Source organism: Harpia harpyja, chromosome 2 (genome assembly GCF_026419915.1).
Source record: "Harpia harpyja isolate bHarHar1 chromosome 2, bHarHar1 primary haplotype, whole genome shotgun sequence".
NCBI lineage: Eukaryota > Metazoa > Chordata > Aves > Accipitriformes > Accipitridae > Harpia > Harpia harpyja.
This window is the reverse complement of record NC_068941.1, coordinates 27,198,959-27,218,987: the sequence shown is the minus strand read 5'-3', so window position 1 is coordinate 27,218,987 and position 20,029 is coordinate 27,198,959.

The window sequence follows — 20,029 nt, the reverse complement described above, 5'->3', positions numbered from 1 at the left end:
TGACTATCTTTGTAGCTGAACTTCTCACAAGTATGGATGACTATATAAGTTATCCTTCTGATACAGGGCACAGATTTTTAACTGAGACTTCTACTGATGTTTTACCAGGCTGCTGCATCTATTGAGGTATATCAGAATATTACCCACAATAGCATGAATCTTACACCTGGGATTTTTAACTAGATGAACCTGTATTCAAGCTGCATTCTTCCAATTAAAGCATTTGCAATAAGGGGATCTGTGGACAGATGCAGAAGATAGAGCCACCACTGTGCATCACTCCATTTACAAGGGGATTGTTTCATAGCTTCTGCTATTACTAAGAGCATCCAAGCTTTTCTGAAAGGCAAGCCAGCTTCACTCCAAAGCACACCTGCAGTAGACATATCTATTTCCGGACATCAGAGAAAAGAGAATACAAGTTTGTGGCATCCTTAAAGGAGCAGTTAGAGGACAGTAATCCCTACCTATAAATGCAGCACTTTGCTGTGAGCACTTTCCAACAGTAGTCTCTAAAGCCTATTTTTGGGACTGATGATGACATTAGAGACTGCACTTGGTGAACTTGGATGCTTTCTCGAGTAGGCAGGGGTATTTTTGGATGTTCCCCTGTAAAAACCCATCTTTTTTAATAAATGGTATGATCATGGACAAGTAGAACAGAAGTTAAAGGACCAAGGAAAAATCATGGTAAATGCCAGTCTTGGTCATTGCCAGGCAGAGGGGAAAAAAGCACCAAAAAAAAAAAAAAGTTTTGTGGTGGTTCAAGATGACTGTCTGTATTACCACAATATAAAATGTCATTTTAGTTGGAAAGATGAGACTGGGGACTCAATAGACCCAATTTGCCTCAATGTAGTTGGAACAGGGATACAGTACATGTTACTGTTCTAGTGATTTGTGGATGAATACTAAAGAAATCCAGCTGGTACAGTGCAATGAAATATCATGTTGGCAAAACTGAAACGGGACCATTTTATTACCATTACATGTGGGTGTCTGCATGTTAAGATGGTTAAATTCACCACATCTCATTCCAAGGTGTATGATAGTCCTGATACAGGTTAGATTTCTCAGCTGACTTTAGAAGAAATTCCCATCTCTGCTAATTTTGAAAAGTTATACCATTTTTCCTTATGCAGCAGTCAAAAACTTGGACTATTGCTTCAAGTTATGAATTTAGAATTTTTAAATTATTTTTTTTAAGAACTTCTGCTGCCATAACTTGGTTTATAGCCCTATTATTTTGGGTTGCTAAAGTGTTACACAAAATAGCAGTAGCATTCAGACAGATTTCTGAGGTGCAAAGCCATAAATTTTGACAGCATTTTATTTGATGAAAGTAAATAGTGTCATTTTCCACTTTATGAACTCCATTTGACATACACTCTGATCTTAAAAAATTTATTGCATTTGGAGAATGGAGAAGATGGGCTGTTCAAATTCTCCATGACCAATAATTTATCAAATCTGTCTCCCGTTTTTTCTTCACATACAAGACTGTTCTGCTAATGTCCTCCAGTACTTAAAGCTAATGGGCTATATTTAGGGTATTCTATTATCTAAGATATGTGACAAATATTAGGCATTAAAGATGTCTACTGAAAGGGCTACATGATTTATTATTAATCAAAAGAATAAATCAGGTTTTCCTTTCCTATGGCAATCCTTGTCTATTTAAAAGGGTTGCTAATATTCCAGTTCTCACATCTCATTGTTAGTGGAGCTCCAGATGTTTCTACTCCTGAGAGGTTTTAGAGATTTCTCACCAATTCTACACCTACCTCCCTAGAAAAGGGACAGATGCTTTCTCTGGTTCAGGACTGAAGGCTGCATGATAATAACTTAATATTAGGCTTCGATGTCAATATTGCATTTTTTGAGAACATATTCCAGTTCCAAAAAAAGGCTTTTGGCCAGGCAAGCCATAGACTTTTGTGCAGCAATGAGCCACCTAGAAGTACAATGAGGTAGCTGAGTGCAGGTCAGACATGGGACTTAACAAAAATGCTAGTTCCAGTGCTAAAGATCTCCCTCCAGCTGTGGTCTGTAATGGAAAAAAGACAGTTGTTCCCATCACATCCAGTTCACGGTGAGCACACTGTTTTGCAGAGTATCCCAGAGGAACACTGCCCCTAATAAACTGCTTTCTCCCAGGCCTTTCAGGAGTGGAAAGAAAGAGGTACTAGATCTTCATGAAAAGACTAACCTAGAATATAGCTCTTCCCATTGCCCCATCTGCTAATTTTCTCTTCTTAATGTGACGATAGCATGCAGATCCCCATGTACCCATCATAAGCAAAGGCAGCCCTAATTCCATGAATTCATGTTCCCTTGATGGACAGAACATGAGGCTAGTTAGTTACAAGGACGGTCTTTCTTGCAGTGTGGTGAAAGAAGGTCAAATCACACCAAAAAAGCTTTCAGGAGTAAGAATGATGTGGTCCATAGAATGTGACTGCTGGGAAACACTATCGGAGGCAACGAAAGATTTCCAACTGGAAAGACCTAGTGCCTCTTGTTGCTGGAAAGCAAGCTGAAAATATGACTGTTGTTCAAGACCCTGTGCTCCTCCCTAAGCATCCAGTTAGAGGATACAAGACCTGATGAACCTTTTATAGAGGTCATTATGGCAACCCTTATGTGAAGAAACACTGCTTTGGGTTGATGATAACTTTCACAAATAAACCAACAGTGTCAGATGAGGAGGAGGGCTGTGGAAATCAGACCCTTAGTCCATTACATTTTTTGTGAAATACAACTGCACTTGGTGCTCCCAGTTGGCTTTTCTCCCTCAAGGGAGGGATCTTATTTCAAAGAAAAATGCGATTTCTGCTAGTTGAGGGGATTGGGAGTAGAGAACAAGGCAAGAAAAAAAAAATGGCTTTTGACAAACTTATTTTCTGATTCTCTGTGTGTTTCTTCTGATCCTTAGCATCCAACTCCTCACTAGGAACTGCAGTTTGATTAATGACACCATGACTTCTCCAAGCCAGCAAAAAGTAGGTAGGAGAAAAAGCATGAAGTGCTGTTGAACATCCCAGCTTAGTCTGCAACACAGCTACTGTGCCAAAAGGGTTAATTGTGCTTCTGTCCAAGTGCAAGAAGTCACTTCCCTGCAAGCCACCAACCCCCACCCTCCCCATGGGACATGAGCAAGACACATCAGTGAGAGCTCTTTAGGGAAAAGAGGATTTTCTCCATCCCATCTTTCCTCCCTCTCACACACTCTCACACTACACAATTCCGCCCCCCCCCCCCCCCCGGGGTTAGGCTAAAATTCTCAAAGAAGAAGAAAGATTTCTCTCCTATCTTACCTTCAAGCAATCTTTAACTCTGGTCAGACCACAGATCTGTGTTTAAAGGGATATTGACACATCATCCACCTTCACCATCCAACTCAAGTGTCCCAAATGACACTCAGGAAATGCCTATCTCTTTGAACAACTGAAATTCTCACGTGACGAGCTTTAGATATTCTGAACTAGCTGAAGCCACTGATGCCATACGGGCATTTTAATCCTCATTCCTGCCCATGGTTTGAACTGTATTTCCATCTATATTGCTAAATTAAAAAAGCATGAGGAAGGGTAGAAAATGAGGGGAAGAAACCATTAAGAGGATCTTCTTAAATATAGCTTCAAGTCTGATGCAAAGACTTCACTGCGGAGATAAAACACTTTTGTTGTTTTACTGTATATTTTAGGAGAGAATAATGTCTTAATTCTGGGCCTGTAATCATGTGCCTTTGAGATGTTTAGAAGCCTTGCTCCCTGCCACAACATAATTATACAGCACAGAATAATTATTTTACAGTCAATTAAATACACTAAATGTGCATATTTAAGAAACCTGATTTAAACGTCATCTCTACCATGCTGCATAGAATACTGCAATTCTTCCATCTGAACCAGAGACCAATTACATTGCTAATGAAGCTCAGCAGTTCAGCCAACCTCCTGAAGTAGTGCTTGAAACTTTGTTTAGCCATGGAATTTATGCATGCCAGCCACCATAACAGAGTTTGACTCTAGGTTTCTGCTGATTCCATAAAACAAAAAGGAAATTCTTCTGTGAAGTTCTCTTTTATTAATGCTAGAGCTCAAGCTGGGTGCCTCCAAAGAGGAATCCTAAACAAAGAAATCCCTGGGAAATTATACCCTTAAAATCTATGTTCCCCACCCCTTATGTGAAAGTTTGGACCAATAGTAATATCAGGGTCTGGAGTCTTCCTTTTCTTCATTGAGTCCTGTCATTGTCTCTAGGTGGCCCATTCCTTTTCTTATCTCTAAGGTTGCAGCTTCTGCTGATGATTGTAGCTTCCTTATCTTGCAGCTTGAACCGGCTCTGGGGTCTTTTTTTACCTTATCAAAAAGCATCATAAAACTTTTTGCTTCACTTCACAGAATAAGTTTTCTTATGGCAAAGAAGTACGTTTTTGAATCACGTTTCCTATCAGTCAATGAAAACTAACATTTTTGTAGCAGACCAAATTCACGGCATGCACAAGTACTCAGTTTTTGTTAATGGCTGAACAATGGTTTATGAAAGCTCTTATTAAGAAAAATAACATAGTCATTTAGAAGTGATCCAGTGTTATAGGAGCTTCTCCAAATGTTATTATAATATTAGAAGGATGATTAATAATATGGCACACATACAATTCTTTCATCTTTTCTGGAACACAAGTTCTTTTCATTCTATAGAATAACTGATATGCATGTGAGGAGGAGAAAGATATCAATGAAAGAAGGAGAGTGGTTTTTAGCTGCTTCCCCCCAGGCATTTTACTGCACTACTTACATAGAGGATATCTGATTTAGTATTAGATTAAGAAAGGGATGCAAGTGACTTCAAACTAAAGCAGAACAAGAACAAACCAAAACAGTGAACAACTACTACTACTACTACTACTATCAATAAAAAATCAGACTAAATCCTTTCAGCTAAATTTGAGACTTTACCTGAACCACGTCCCAAATCATCTAGTCACATGGAGCATCTGGTTCTTCAGCACTTCCTCCAAGCATATTTAAATAAAAAACCCCAAACCTAAATCTTTTAATGAAATGCTTTTTTTTTTTTTACTCTAACTTTACCTTAATTGCTTAATATTTACTAGGTTTTTACCCTTATCACTTGCCTACTCACAGTAGGCAAACACAGAAGTGAAGAACACAATACAAAAGGCCATCAACCACTTGGGGCTTCTATATTTAGCAAGGTGGATGCTGTGTTAGTAGCACCTGGCTCCACTCAATGTTGAGAATACAGCTGTATTACGGGGAAGGAGTAGGAAAAATTGTAATACTGCAAGGTACCTACCCTGTTCTGTGATCAGTCCCAGTAAATCTCTCCCTGAAAATCTCTGTCACATTAGATGTTTGTAAAAATGTGGGTATCACTTTGTCAGGGATGTCAATGATAAATAGCAAGGGTGACCTCTTTTGATTTCACTGGGATGCTCCCAGCTCACATAACCAAAGCCTGGTAACTTCTTTTAGTATGTCTGGAATGTTCCCTCATTTTTTAGCTCCTCAAACAAAACATCCTTTTCTTCATTCAAGTAAGAAATGGATTTAAGACATGTTCCTGAAACAACGTGGGCTGTCCCTGTTTTTTATCAGGAACTAGCAGCCCAGCAGAATGAGTATTCAGTGTGATGAATTGGGTGTGGGGTGAAAGAAAAAGACGAATGAGCACTGACACTGTCAAGGCTTTTCTGGTAGAAAATGTTAATGACATGCTTGGAGTTTCCTGATAACTCTGTCAGATAGCCCATTACTGGGAAAAATCTTCCCATCCGACACCATGCCAATGTTGTTGTGGAGTCAGAATCGGTAAGCAGTGGCACTTACAAAATACAAAGTAAGGGTTGTTTTGTTCTCTGGGGTTCAAATAAAGCATTGAAACAAAAGTTGCTCTGCTTTGACTGTCAGAAATAACGGTTACTGTACCTAAGTACAAACAAGGTGGGTGGTGCTTGTGCAGCAATTCAGCCCAATTTGCAGGAGTACAAATTCAATGGGTTGTGTTCCTGGCTGTACAAATAGAGCTTTCTTAAGCTACTGTATGGGAGAAACAAGATGAGCAGCCAACTCATTGGGCTTACTGAAAACATTTCATCAATTATTTGTAGATTTTTTACTATAACTTAAATATTAAAAGGCTTTGAATCCAGCTGCTCAGAAGAGACATCTCCCAAGATTAAGCAAAAAAGGGGAAAGGGGGCAACGCCATTTCCTGATTCAGGTGTCAAATTATTTCTACATTCTTTTAAATTAAGGCAAAAGATTACCAAAATCTGTCACAGGTTACTGAGGGCTCTTCATTAACTCCAGAGGCCAAAGCACTTTTGCTTTGAGTGGATATGCTATTTCTGCTCTGTAACATTAATTCTCTACTCAAATGCAATAAAATTCCTTTAGCTAACCTTGAAATAAAACCAGATTGATTAATTCTGACATGTGGTATTGAAATCAACACCCTGCTGTGGGAGGGGTGTTGAAGAAGGTCCTATCTTAAATGAAATATTGTTTCCCTTGTGTGGGGAAGAGATTAAAATCCTCAAAATGCAAACTCTGGCAAATTGATCATCAAGATAAAGAGATAGCAGGGGTTTGACCTTTCAGGCAAGCACAACATCTTTTCTAACACTTGTATTTGTTGAATGCTGCCAATTACTGAAGACTAGCCATTGCTTTCATCTAGCTGCCTTCCTATCATTCAGCGGCAGTAGTGTAAGTACTGGCTGGAAGGGGAGGAGCTGAACTGAAGATGGATCATTGCTATAACCCCCAGTCCATGCTAGAGGAGTCTTGTTCATGGTGTGGAGGAACCTTTGCATGAGTGCAGGACAGTTCCAGTTCTCAAGTGGATCCAGTTCTCAGGCAGGAGTCTAGCGGTACTGATGTTACAGTATGAAAACAGACCATGCCCATTCAGATAAAGGAACACAGCATTCCCATTCCAGCTCAAGAGCAAGCAATAGCAGAAAAAAAATCCAGACACTTGCCTGTGTGAGCGTAGGAGCAGCTCTGGAGGGCTTAGTAACTCCAGAGTATGCTATAACTCTCTCTGTCAAAGTTGGTCTGGGAGCATACAAGCATCTTTGCAACTTTCACTCTATAATATTTCCTATAAAAGACTTAGTCCTGGGAAAGGAGTCAGAATAGTCTACATGTGACCTGTACAAAGATAATTTTTAAAGCATAACACCTTGATGTCAGTGTGTATTTTGTAGAGTCACTGCATCTTTTCCAGCTGCTAGAGCTTGGTCCAAACTGCATCAAAATGATCCTTTTTGCATGGGACTGTGAAAGAATCTATCAAAGAAAGACTTTGTATATAAACAACCCTACTCCAAATCTGAATAGTTGATACTCATGTAGAAACTCACTGCCTAAAAATTTGAAATGCAAGTACACTACAGAAAATCAAAACTGAAATAAAACTGGGGGACTCTGGCAATTACAGTTACACACACAAAAAAAACCCCCCAAACCCAACATGTAGAAGATTGAGAAGTTTTCAGAATCAAGAACTGTGAGCAGAGAAATGCTAGAAATACAAGTATCTGTGGAATTTATTCTGCTCCCCAGTAAGTATAATTTTTAACAAAACAATTACACACTGTGGTGGTTTTTTTCCCACAGGACACCTGCCTCCTCCAGAGCACAGGAGGGATGGTGTCTGTGGATGAATCAGGCTTGTGGGGTGAAGGAGACTGTTGTTTGCAGATTTGCCTCCTTCAATTTGATTAAAACCTTGCCAAGCAAATTCTGGCATATCTGTACTTTTTAAAACTTGCTCCACCAGATGGTTATTATTCAGCTTATGGGGGAGGCACTGGGGGAGTTGTTTAGGAATCCAGAACTTTTGTGTGCGCATGTCATCCAATTAATGACTGTTTCTCTCAAGGAAGAGCTTGATTTGGTCTGGTACAATGTAGGGGCCTCGAGACAGGGCTGGAAATAGCAGTGCAATGTCAGTATCAGCTGCTTTCCTCTTGCTGTAGTTACCTTGCATTGGCTGTATTCCATCAGTAACGTGGGATGTGCCACAGAGGCACCTGGCAAGAGGTGAGGATATATAGGACATAAAAACTGCATTAAGGGGTCACACCTGTGATCCAGCTAGCCCAGGACCCCCTAAGGGTCTTGACTGGGGACTCCTGCGGGGAGAGCGATATATTCGCAGCGACTACTAGTAGACAGTGTCTGTCAGCTCCCTCTGTGGTCGGTGGAGAGATGGAGACTCCTGGCAAGGGCAGTTCAGACCAAGTTCACACCTCAGCAGCCCTGAACTGTCCTTCAGGGGACCTGCATCCCCCCTGTTGTCAGCAGAAAGGTGACAGGAAAGGGAGACTCACTAGATGTACCAAGAGCTATTCACAGAGACCCATACCAACCCAGCGCTTCTTGCCAATACTCTCTTACCTTGCCACCACTCATCCTGCTACTGAATGAAAGTGAAAGTGGAGATATTTCTAAATTTCTTTTGACAAAAGGAGAGCTCAAGCACATTTCTGGAATTCCACCTGAGCCCAATGAGGAATATGAAAGCGCAAGTGCATTATCCTTCAGATGGGGAAAACAGTCAGGAACTGGTTTCTCTGTGTTTAGATTTTCATAGCAAACCTCTCTGTTGAGAAATTCCCCAGTGCCAGATATTGTTGTGGGTTTTTTTTCTCTTTTAGTGCACACCCAGACTTTTATTTTAGCATCTTTCTTTACTCAGAATTTTTTTTAAAAAAATTGAAGGAGGAAAGGGAGAAGAGGTGAAAGATTAGAGAGAGTTTTCTTATCAAGGTTTGAAAACGCTGAAAATCTCTGTGTATAGGGGAGAATCCACAGTTGTTTTCTTGCTCTGAGACTGTTGTTCAGATGGGCTTTCATCTGCCAGACTAGTTTCATTTAGAAGTTCAAATGTGGCATGTTCTGTGTGTAGCCTCGATGAAGAAAATTTGCTTGTCTAAGATTGAAATAAAATTATTAATTAAGAAATAAAAGTATTCTAATAAAAGTGGTCAGTGATATCTTGGGAATATGCAGCACATTATTTTTAATGGCTTTTGATGGGTGCTGAGTCCTATCCTCATATCCCCACGATAAAGACATGCAATATTTCTGGACCTCTGCACACAAAAACTGACCAAGGATTCATATAAAAACACTGCCATGTGCTTACATCTTCATTCAGTTACTCAGGTAGTCGCATCAGACCACTGTTTTAGCTTGGCTCAGTGAACAGAAGCCAGCAGATGTTGAGTGTCTCTTCAAGTTTGACAGATTTGTTTTCAACCAGGCTTTGTGTGTCTTGTTTATTTAGAAGATAAGCTTTTTGAGTCACAGACTGTCTTTTTCTCTGGGTCCAATTCTGAGCCACTGAAGCTAGGAGATTTATCTTATCTTTAACAGAGGCTCGGGCAGAGCCTATTCTGTAGGACTTGGTGTCAGAAAGAACATCTAGGTACTCCAGTAGTACTAACAATTATTACCAATGATAATTGATTTCTGTAGACAAGGACCGTATTCTGTAAAGAAGCTGCTGCCAGTTGTGGGTGCTGAGTACTTCTGATACGTGCACCTTTAATTTAACCTTAATTTATTCAAATTGACGGTGTACGAGGGGTCTTTCCAAGCACTCATCATTGTCCTGACTTTGCTGGCACTGATGTCAGTAGAAGACTCCCCCTGGAGTTCAGATAGCTGATACAGGCCAACGCTGAGTGCTTCTGAAATCCCAGCCTTATAATCCATTTATTTGAATGAATCCATTTCCTTCGAAAATGGAAAACTAAACAGGAATTTTAAAGGCATAATGCTACTGTCATCACAAATGTTGCATATTTACCTAACATCTTCGCGCCCAAAGAGTATAAATATGCTCAGGCTATACATGGAGAGCCTGGATATCCTGATGAACAAGTGAATGCATCAGTGAATTCTGCTTGGCAGAAAATGGGTAGGCAAGTCTTGCACACATCAGTTGCTGAGTTGCTGAACTGTTGCTGCATTTGAGCCCTTGAGCAAGAATATCATGACGAATCCCCATGTTAGCAAATAATATGTATAATATGATTGAAATAACCGTGGAGCTGCTAAAGTCCTGTGTACAGCCCCCATCAGTTTAATATTCATAATAGGGAAACAATAACTAGACATGATTCAGGGTTTAGGAACTAACTACTAGACAATGGGCTTTATGTTTCTGCCAGAAAGGGTAACAGATTGTGGCCTGGTCCATAAACTTTGAAGAACTGCTTGGAACTGCCAAGATTAGGGAAGGAGGTAAAAGGTAATTCCTACAGGGGGACATCACGACCACCAACTCATTGACCACCTACTCAAATGATACCACCTACGCAAAAGAAGACAATGAAGGAAGAAGACAGAGTCTGCACACTAGTTTACATGAGGGGCGAAGAAGAAAGAACCAATCATTAAGGAAAATAACAATGAATATGTATTAATGAAGTGTAAAAATGTGAGGATTTTTGAGACAAAGGTGTGCTGTCTTGAGACAGGCACCCATTCATGCGCATCAATGAAATCAATTTGAAAATACCTCGACCCTGTGTGCTATTGGCTTGCACACCAGGTAAATGAACCCCATTTATGGGACAACCATTCTTAGCTATTATTTGATGAGAAGTTTAATATCCATGCAAAGAGGCTAGGGTGTCACTTTTGAAATCTTATCTGGCAGATCCCCAGTCAACTTTTGCAGAATAAAAGCATAAATTGACCCTGCCAGAATACGTAGCCATAGATTTCAGGGATTGGTAAGCATTTGTCCCCAGACCTGGTAGGGCACAAATTTTCCTCTCTGAACAGCAGAAGAAAATTGAGATTTTGTATGCATGGAAGTATAGAGAATTGTTATCATTGTACCCTTATAACCTCTTATTGTGTAGCAGAAGAGTACAGCAACAAATATGATACAGATGAACAAAGTAGATATGAATGAAACTACACATTAGGGGAGCAACAACAGTAGCACTGACTGCGTTAAAACATGTGATACCTCCATATTATATGCCACAGGCATTGCCCTATGTCTGTTCTACAGTGCAGCGCATAGGCTCCTGAACTCAAGCAATGCCTGGGAAAAAAACCTGCCAAAACAAGAGTTATCTGCGAGAGGAAAGGGAGAGAAGGTTGCCGGTGGATAGCTGCAGGCGTTTGTCTAAAACTGGAGGAGGTGCAGGAGGCAAAGATCAGGAAAGGTAAGAGATTCACATGCTATGACCTACCACAGTAGAGGGGGAAGTGAGAATTGACCTAAAATGTGGAAAAGATAGATACATTTGGTGAGGGGAAAATAGCTGCCAGCTGGACACTTCCAGAGCGAGTTTTAAATATTGCTGAGATTACATTGCTAAGAAGTTAACTGAATCTTCTGCGCATAAAATTTCATTTAGCACATTGCATTAAAGTGTTGCAGCTGTCTGCAAGGGTGGCAAACTTTCTTACACAGGCTTGTAAGTTACACCCATCGTTGTGATATCTGGCAAGTTTGTGCATAAGGTAATCTCACATGCATCTCTCAGGTCATTCCTCCTTCCAGTGGGGCAATTGCATGTGCACTATTAATGGCTAAATTTTATATTGTCTTGGCATCTATTCCTTTTCTACTTCCCTTATTAGATCTGGAGCAAGTTTAGAAATAGCTAGGAAGTAATGTTTTTCCTCTACAAATGTCTTAACTAAAAGCAATTTATTTTGTTTTCATAGCCAATTGCAGTTGAAACATGAGGCTTTTACTATAAAACTGATGTATTTTGATTAAAAATATAATTAGTGCAAGTTTCCATTTAACTGAAAAGCTATTTTTTCATAGGGGAAAAAAAAATCCTCACACAATTCCTTAATCAAACTGAATAAAAATTAATTTCTTACACTAATACAGATCTACCACAGCACTTGTCACCCTGAAGGACCTCAGACCTAGAAATCAGGCATTACTGAAAAGTAGCTTGGGAAATCTTTAACAGCATACAAAATGCAGTGGATGGGTTCACGTAGGAAATATAATCTTTCAAGTGATATAAAAGAGAACATTTAAATATAGGAAAATTACTTAAGTTGGAACCTCAACCTTGACACAGGCTCCTATCTTGACTGAAGGTGAACTGTAATTGTTTAACATGCCAAAATCCTTTTCCTGTGTCTGAGTAGTCAGCAAGTAGGTGTGAAGATGAGCATTAATAGGGCTGTTCCTGTCATTTAGAAATGTCCCAAGTCTTGGTAATTTGTGCCTTTAAATGTGTATCAGAAGGGTCAAATATCAGTGAAATGACTTTGAGAAAGTCAGAATGATTGAAAAAACAAAACCTGTTTGGCTCTCTATTGTAAATGCATGATAAAACACTGATAGATATTTTATTAGGGTTTTGTGGGTTTTTTACCTTTTTTTTTGTAACTGAGAAAATCTGTCAAAAATTTTGGTTGGGAAGTTTTCAGAGGCCTGTTAATTCAGTGCTCTGCTTATCTGTGGCTTCTGTGTGCAGCTGCAGAGCATTATTGTGTCAAATGTATTAAAATGAGGCACTGATTTGGTTAGAGGGACTCTGCACGAAGTGATGAAAGTAATCTCTTGAAAAAGAGGGAAATATGCTTCTCCAGAGCTCTTAAAAGGGACACTTTGACAATGCACTAAGCAATTTAGAAACCCAAATGAAAACCCACAAAGTCCATACCAGGCAGTTATCCCTCTGTAATGCCGTAACTCAGTACTCTCTTCTCATTCAGAATAGAGTAGCATGTGTTTAACCCTAAGTCTGAGTTTAGGCCTTGCTGATTTCACTGATTTTCAAGGTGTGGAGTTAAATCCACACCTAAGTTAACAGGAAATATGAGAAATACAAAAGCTACTGTGAGATGCAGCAGATATGGAAGAGCAAAGTTTTTTTACATGGGTGTATACAATAAGTATGCCTCTTGGGCTTGAAAATATTATCCTTATGCTATAGGAAACTTGAACCTTCACAGGTACATAGGCACCTTGGTCCTAGTGATATCACTGGGAATTAGACATTTAAATACCTCTCCAGAACCAGAACAACACAGTGCAAAGGTATTTAGGCAGCTAATGGTATACACCACATTGCCTAGTAGGATTTCTAAACTTGGTAATGTACCTAGCTTCAACTGGTTTAAAAAAACCCACATCGCATTTCGACAAGTCACATTCCTTATAGCAGCGATAAAGTTGTTGCATTACGAATGATTCCTTGTTGAAAGTGTCCCATTCAAATAAGTATCATATGACTTGTATAATAACATGCTGCGCATCTGTTCACTGTAGCTTCAGCTGGATTAATGGAATGTGAGACAGTGTGCAATACTTTGATTTTCGTTTTCTCATAACTGTTGATTTGCAAAAGCTAAACAATATAACCCTGAATAAAACCACATTAAAATAGGCTATGTATCCGGTGTGATATAAATAATGTGACAAGATGAGACAATACTTTGCCATTTCAACAATTTGGAAACAATTTCAATAGAAGAGTAGCATGTTGCCACCTACACCACCTATTTTCCCTTCTTTTATTTTATTTTTTTAAATCAGGTACAGGCTTATGATTATGGAGATACTGTTTGTTTCCATAAAGCAAAGCCACACAGGCACCAGAGCTTGTTTTAATTCACAGAGTTTATCACCTCAGGAATCTGAAACTGGTTAGCATTCAACTTGCAAATATGTTTTAAAATCTATGCAAACATGTTACAGTTAACTTTGGGAAACTTGGTAGACTAGGAGGAATATCAAATGAAACAGATCTTATAAAAATAAACGCAGTAACAAAAGGCAAGAAGCAGCTTGCCAAGCAAGTCATCTATGCAGGCCTTCTAACTTGCAGTTAAAAAGTCTTGTGGCCCCAGCTGAAAGATGCTGAAACAGGCTTATTTACTACGACAGTGTCTCATATACATCCTAAGTGACATGGAGTGGTACAGGAAAGATCCACATCCAGATGTTTCTTGTCTGCTGAGTTAATTTTCCTCTTGCAGCACTATCTGCTTTGAAATGTCCCACAAATGTTTTCCATCCCAGTGGACAGTGGGTCCCACTCCCTGCTGTGAGATGGCACTTAGCACATATGCTCTGTCATGATCTTTGCCAGCATTGCAAGTAGTTGATATAAGGCTCAATTTTCAACCTGGAAGGACAGAGGACTGCTTTCTGCTGGGTCCCTTTCCTTCAGCCTGCCTGTCACATGGGCAGTTAGGTCTTGCCAAGACAACACTCTGGGATTGGGCCTGCAACTGACATTCCTTGAAGTGAAGATACCTTGTGAAGCCTGGGAAGGTGTCACACAACAAAGGGTTCTTTGGATCTCGGATGATAAAATAGCAACGGACTAAGGACCAAGTCTAACCAACTTTATTCTAATAAGAAAAGTTGACAATCAATCACTATAAGCCTGAATGGAATGCAAGCAATCTAAGTGTGAGCGAAAGGGCAATAGGAACAGCTCACTTGCCATGTAGGCAATGTACAACACTGTTAATGATTAATCTTTCCTGCTGATGAGCAACAGTCAGGGAAATTGTTGACCTCTCATGTTCTCCATCATGATGTAAGGGTGTCTCCTTTGCCAGGCAGCACCCCTGGACCAGCCAATGAGAGCTACTCCAAGTAAGCATTGGAGCGCCTTATTTATGGGATTGCACCTTCTCTGTTCAATTTTATGACTGACAGTTAACATAGACACATCCTTTACATACAAAGCTGGACATGTCTCAAAAATGTTGGTGATCTGCAAATAATTATAAGAGGTTGATCACAGGTTTCTTTGTGTGAGTTGGTCCATGCAGCTATGCAAGCAGTGCAAGTACATTATTTAAGACCTTTCCATTGTCCCATGCCATACCTGAGGTCAGGAGCATCTCACCACATAAGGGCATAGGAAAAGTGTAGTCTCATATTTAAAAACATTGCAGCTGTCACAGTACTGCCTCCATTTTAAGAGTGGACAAAGCAACAGTCTTGACATTTTGACAAAACAAAATCTAGTCTCTCCCATGCTTTTCACAAAATTTTGAAAGTACAGTTCAAAACACCCAACAGCCATGTGGTCATATGGGACAGAACCATTATTTAACATGACTCCTATGAAGAATGCACCCTAGCCACCAAGCTACATAAACAGTCTTGCCAATTGGTCCTTTTCCACTTGATGTAAAGATTGACTGAGCCACCAGGGAAGCCAACATATCTCTGTGGGCTCTGATAAGACCACCTCCCTGACATAAGGAAGACACCTCAGAAGAGCTGCATTTTGAACTTCCTACAACCCACTCAAATAGGCTAACCGACAGGATATAGGCCAGCTCTTTTCACTGACAGGGACATGTGTGGAGAGTGAGTTGCTTTTTCTTGCCATTTTTCTCAAAGCCAGTAATTTTCTATAGAAAGTTTAAAATTTTAATTAAATGCTTAGGAAATCCTTTGCCCTATGATATCCTCCTTCCAGCTGCTGCAAGGGAGAGAGTGGCTCTACAGCTCTACTCCTTACCATGTGTAGTTTTGGTAATTGTTAGGGGCTTTTAGAACTGGCTTGTTCTTTTAGCTGAACTAAATAGCTGGAGGAGGGATGAGTATCTCTTCTACTCAACAAAAGTTCGGTTACATTTTTAGATTTTTGTTTAGTGACCTACACTTCCTGTTGTTTGGTTTTTTTTTTTTTTTTTTTCTCTTCTTAAACTCTAGCTCTGGTTTGCTATTTCTCTTCCACTTTATGATTTTGTATCAGACAACACAATGATGTTTTTTTAATTTATACCAGCATTTATAGCTTCTTCTTTTATTTTTTTTACCATTTTACAATATAAATTTATGGATAAACTATGACAGCAGAACAGTTAGCAGTAGTGAAGGCCACAGTGGATTAAAATCCCAAACTAGACACTCTCAGGCATTTGCACTCAGAAGCTGTACCAGTTTCTTCATCATCTGTCTGATTGCTGGTGTGAGTGGGCTGAGCTGTTTCTACTGCAGAGTCAGACACTGTGGCCTGATGAGACATTAAACCAGAGGGACAGAATGAAAGCCTGGTTGAACATATCAAGATCTGGACATCAAGACCAATGTGCTAGCAGAGTTACCTACCTATTTTAAAATGTATTTGTGGGCTCCTTCTGAGGGCCCAGCTGAAAAGTGCTTAAAATGGGTGGTTTACTAAGACAGTCAACATCATGCTGCTTTTATTGTTCAGAACAAAATCCTGTAATACAGAAAACACATTGTTTTAATTTTGAATTCTAGGCAATTTCACTCAGTTTTCTTGAATCTTTCAGCATTGTTGCATGATCTGGTAAAATTATTTTTTGTGTGCAAGTGTCTACCCAACTCTTGCAGGTCATTTGAAAAAAAAATAATCCAGGTGTCTAGTATTCAGAGTCTTCTGTGTAGCAGTGTTATAGCTGAGCATAAATGAATATACCTTGAGAAAACAGCAGGGAGGGACAGCATGCCAGTTAGCAGGTGTCTAGCTTTTACAGGCAAGCACCTGGCTTACAGTGAGTTTTGGTGCACGTGTATTAAATCTCTAGAGTTTTAGTGTCTTTAGGAAAAACTCACACGGATCTTACATGTTATCCTGATTACAATCAAAATCTGAGCAAAGTCCAGAGTGTCCTCTTCTCTCCTGCTTCCTTGCTTAGCAGCTCCTGAGAGCTATAAATGTGAAGGTTGCCCTAACAGGCAGCCTGGTATCTGCTGTCCCCGAAGTTCAAAGGAAGGCAGAATTCTCCTTGGCTTCATGCATCCAGATGCCTCTCTGCAAGCCCCTACCCATAGCTTCCTTCCCCATGAAGGGTTAAAGTCCCTTAAGTTTTTGACCAAACTTCATGCAGGCACAAAAGTTTTACTTGTCAGTACAAATAACACAATCCTCTTAAAATCCTGTTAAACTCTTCCTCAACGATTTCCTGTAGCATTGAATTCCATAGGCTGATAATGTGCTACTTTAAGACACTTTCCCTTCTGTTCATTTCAGATTTTCTGCCTGCCAATTTCATCAACTTTACTCTTGTAATTGTGTTATGGGGCTGGGACTGGCTATGGAGGAGTACCAGATCTCTTTCACCTAATTCATTCATTATTTTAGGTTGTCCTTCTTATACTCCTGCTTTCTAAACTAAATAGCCTTGGTTATTTTAATTGTTCTCAATATTTAATCTCTCTTCTACTCTCTTATCCCCTGTCCATGTAGAGCTTTACTCTCTGTGGCACACTGGAGTTTGGAGTTGAGACAGACTACCCTGTATTAAGGGGACGAAAAAATATATCACCAAATTATAAAATCCTAGTCCTGTTCCAATATTTCCTTTAGCAATCCTTGCCAATTTTATTATTTTGCCCAATCATTTCTTTGTTCTAAACTTTCAGCAGCACGTTAGCCTGCTAACAATGAATGCTAGATCCCGTTCTTGAAATACTCTAGGTAATTTAGATCTTTAGGTAATTTAGATCCCAGCAGCATGTGAAAAATACTTAGGCCCTTTCTCCTACTCCATATGACTTAACATTTATCTAATTTAAATTGTAGCTATCACCTAACTGCATTGCTGATAGTTTTGTTTTGTCCTGTTTGCGCTCAGATACCAGCTAGCCTAGTTGGTCTCATTTTGTTAACACTGAATTAACAGTGCATTTCTTTACTCCCTAGAGGTAGAGTGAAGCTAAAGGGATAATGGTGTTAGTTTCAGAGCCTAGAAGGTAGGGTGCTAGAGGATTATTTGATCTGTAATTTGCCTCACACAAAACATCCAAGAAAAGTGTAACCTTTACCTTGCCACACAAGATATTTGTTACTATCAGTGTACCTAGAGAAGAACATGTGTGAAGTTTTATTGTTTCTTTTCTTACTTTTTAAGTCTGTTTATTTATTTAATTTTTGCTAGTAGACCAGTGATGGGACAGTTCTTAAGTCTCCAACACCTACTTGGCTTAATCTTGGAATCATATCTTCTTTCACATTTGGTTATCAAAACTTTTCATGAGGATTCTTTGAAGCTGTAAAAAAGTTGTGTTTGGGTTAGAGGACAAGGGGATGATAGCTAGTGAGATCTAATGCATGGACTAGCAGCGTAGGCTGCATTTCTCTATTAACTGAGTGAAGCACGGATGTTTTAACTAAGCTTTTTTTCAGATTTTGAATTCATTGGAGCTTGAATCTAAACTATCAGCTGGTAGGTGCATATGAATCAAAAGTGAATGGAAAGGTCAAATGAAGAAAAGTGATGTAAAACTGTCTGTCTTGGTGTTTTTCACAGTGCCTGTTACCATAGTATCTAAACAATTATGGCATAGCAATACCTGCAGCTGGTGCTGGCTTTGAGAATACTTCTAAATTCTTCAATAAAAAACATCTGGATTTTAGATTAACAGGCTTTCAAGCCATTCTTATTAACACCCACCTACCTTTTTTTCTTGTGTTCAGCAGGTTTTTACACAGACTTGACAGGATTTTGTAGCTAACAAAATGAGAAACACCAAAAATGTAGCCAGTTTTCATTCTGGGGTCATTGCCACTACTGCGTGGACTGCATGAAATATATGCTCACCAGGTTGTTCAAAGTGCCGATTGCAAGTAACCTAATACAATATAACACTTGTTTTAATTGCCTGAGGTACTTATTAGTATCATATTCACAGCTAATGAACTGAAATGCCATGTTATATTAGCAGCTTGATCACCAATAGTGTGATAAACTCGCAAAATTTTTTTGTGGTTGGCAGTTTGATTACCTTTCGTTTTTCACCACCATTCAGATCTCTGTCCAATTGACAAGAATACAGGGATAGTCAACAGCTCATCAGCTACTTTCATGTTTTCTTTTCTACTAACTGCTAGTGTATGCAAGTAATACACTGTTTTTCTATGAAACATTAAATGTGGAACAGTACAGTGTACTTTTTCTGCTTTGGAAATTATTGGTATTTAGTAAGAACTTGATGCAGATTAGGTTGGTTAAGATTACTTTGACATTACCTTCAGAGCATCTCAGGTTTTTAAAGGAATAGTGATTGTTGATTATAAACTCATAAAGAGATAATGATCTGCAGAGATGGATTAAGGTAGACTATAGGGCCTTCAGAAGCCTTCCAGTTCCTAAGGTTACATGGGTCTCCTCATCTCCACTTCCATTGAAAGGAAACAGACAGGTTTTTTGCCTTTTTTGGAAGGAAAGTCTAAAAAATGTAGTTTAGGCATATCAGATACTGTCTGAATCTGCAGAGCGCCTGAAATATGGCCAAAAAGGGCTGCTGGACACTGCTTCAGTCAGTCAAACTGTACAGACAAGATAGACAGCGTATGCTGCAGTATTTCATAGGAATCAGACTGCTGTAATCTGTCATGGATATCAGAGTGGTGACTGAACTACTTGTGCTTAGATGCCCATTCCTTTTCTCCCTCACTCCAGATGAATTTCACTCAGCCCCAAGAGACCATCAGAAGAGAAAGCTCTTGGCTGAGAAGATGCTGAAAAAGGAATAGTTGAGCCAACGCTGAAAGACCCAGGATTGATAGCCTGGATGTAAGAATGAGCAGGAAGCTTATGTTACCCTAGCTCAACTCTAGCTGCTGCAAATTAAGAGAAATTCAGCGGTCATGCTCCAGTGACTGAAACCAGACCATCTGGATAGAGACTGACTACCAAACACCAGTGCCAGCTCACACCTCTTCAGTAAATATTTGTGGGTGGATTGCCCAACTCATCCAAGAGTTCTACTGGAAACATTCACTCTCCTGGAGCCATAGGAACTGCTGAGCCTAAGGAATTTACTCCAGGATTTTGTGAATGGGTTTTTCTTCCGTCCGCTTTCTGGTGGAAGACTGTCAGGAGATTTCTGTCAGAAATTACGGAGGAGTTGCCTTTCCTTGTGACATAGCATACACTTTGAGCTTTGGGAATACCACCATTAAACATTTTCATGCCAATGGGTTCGAAAAGTAAACCTGTAAATCTCAACCTGTGAAAGAGCAACAGTTCAGTTTTTCATGAAAAAG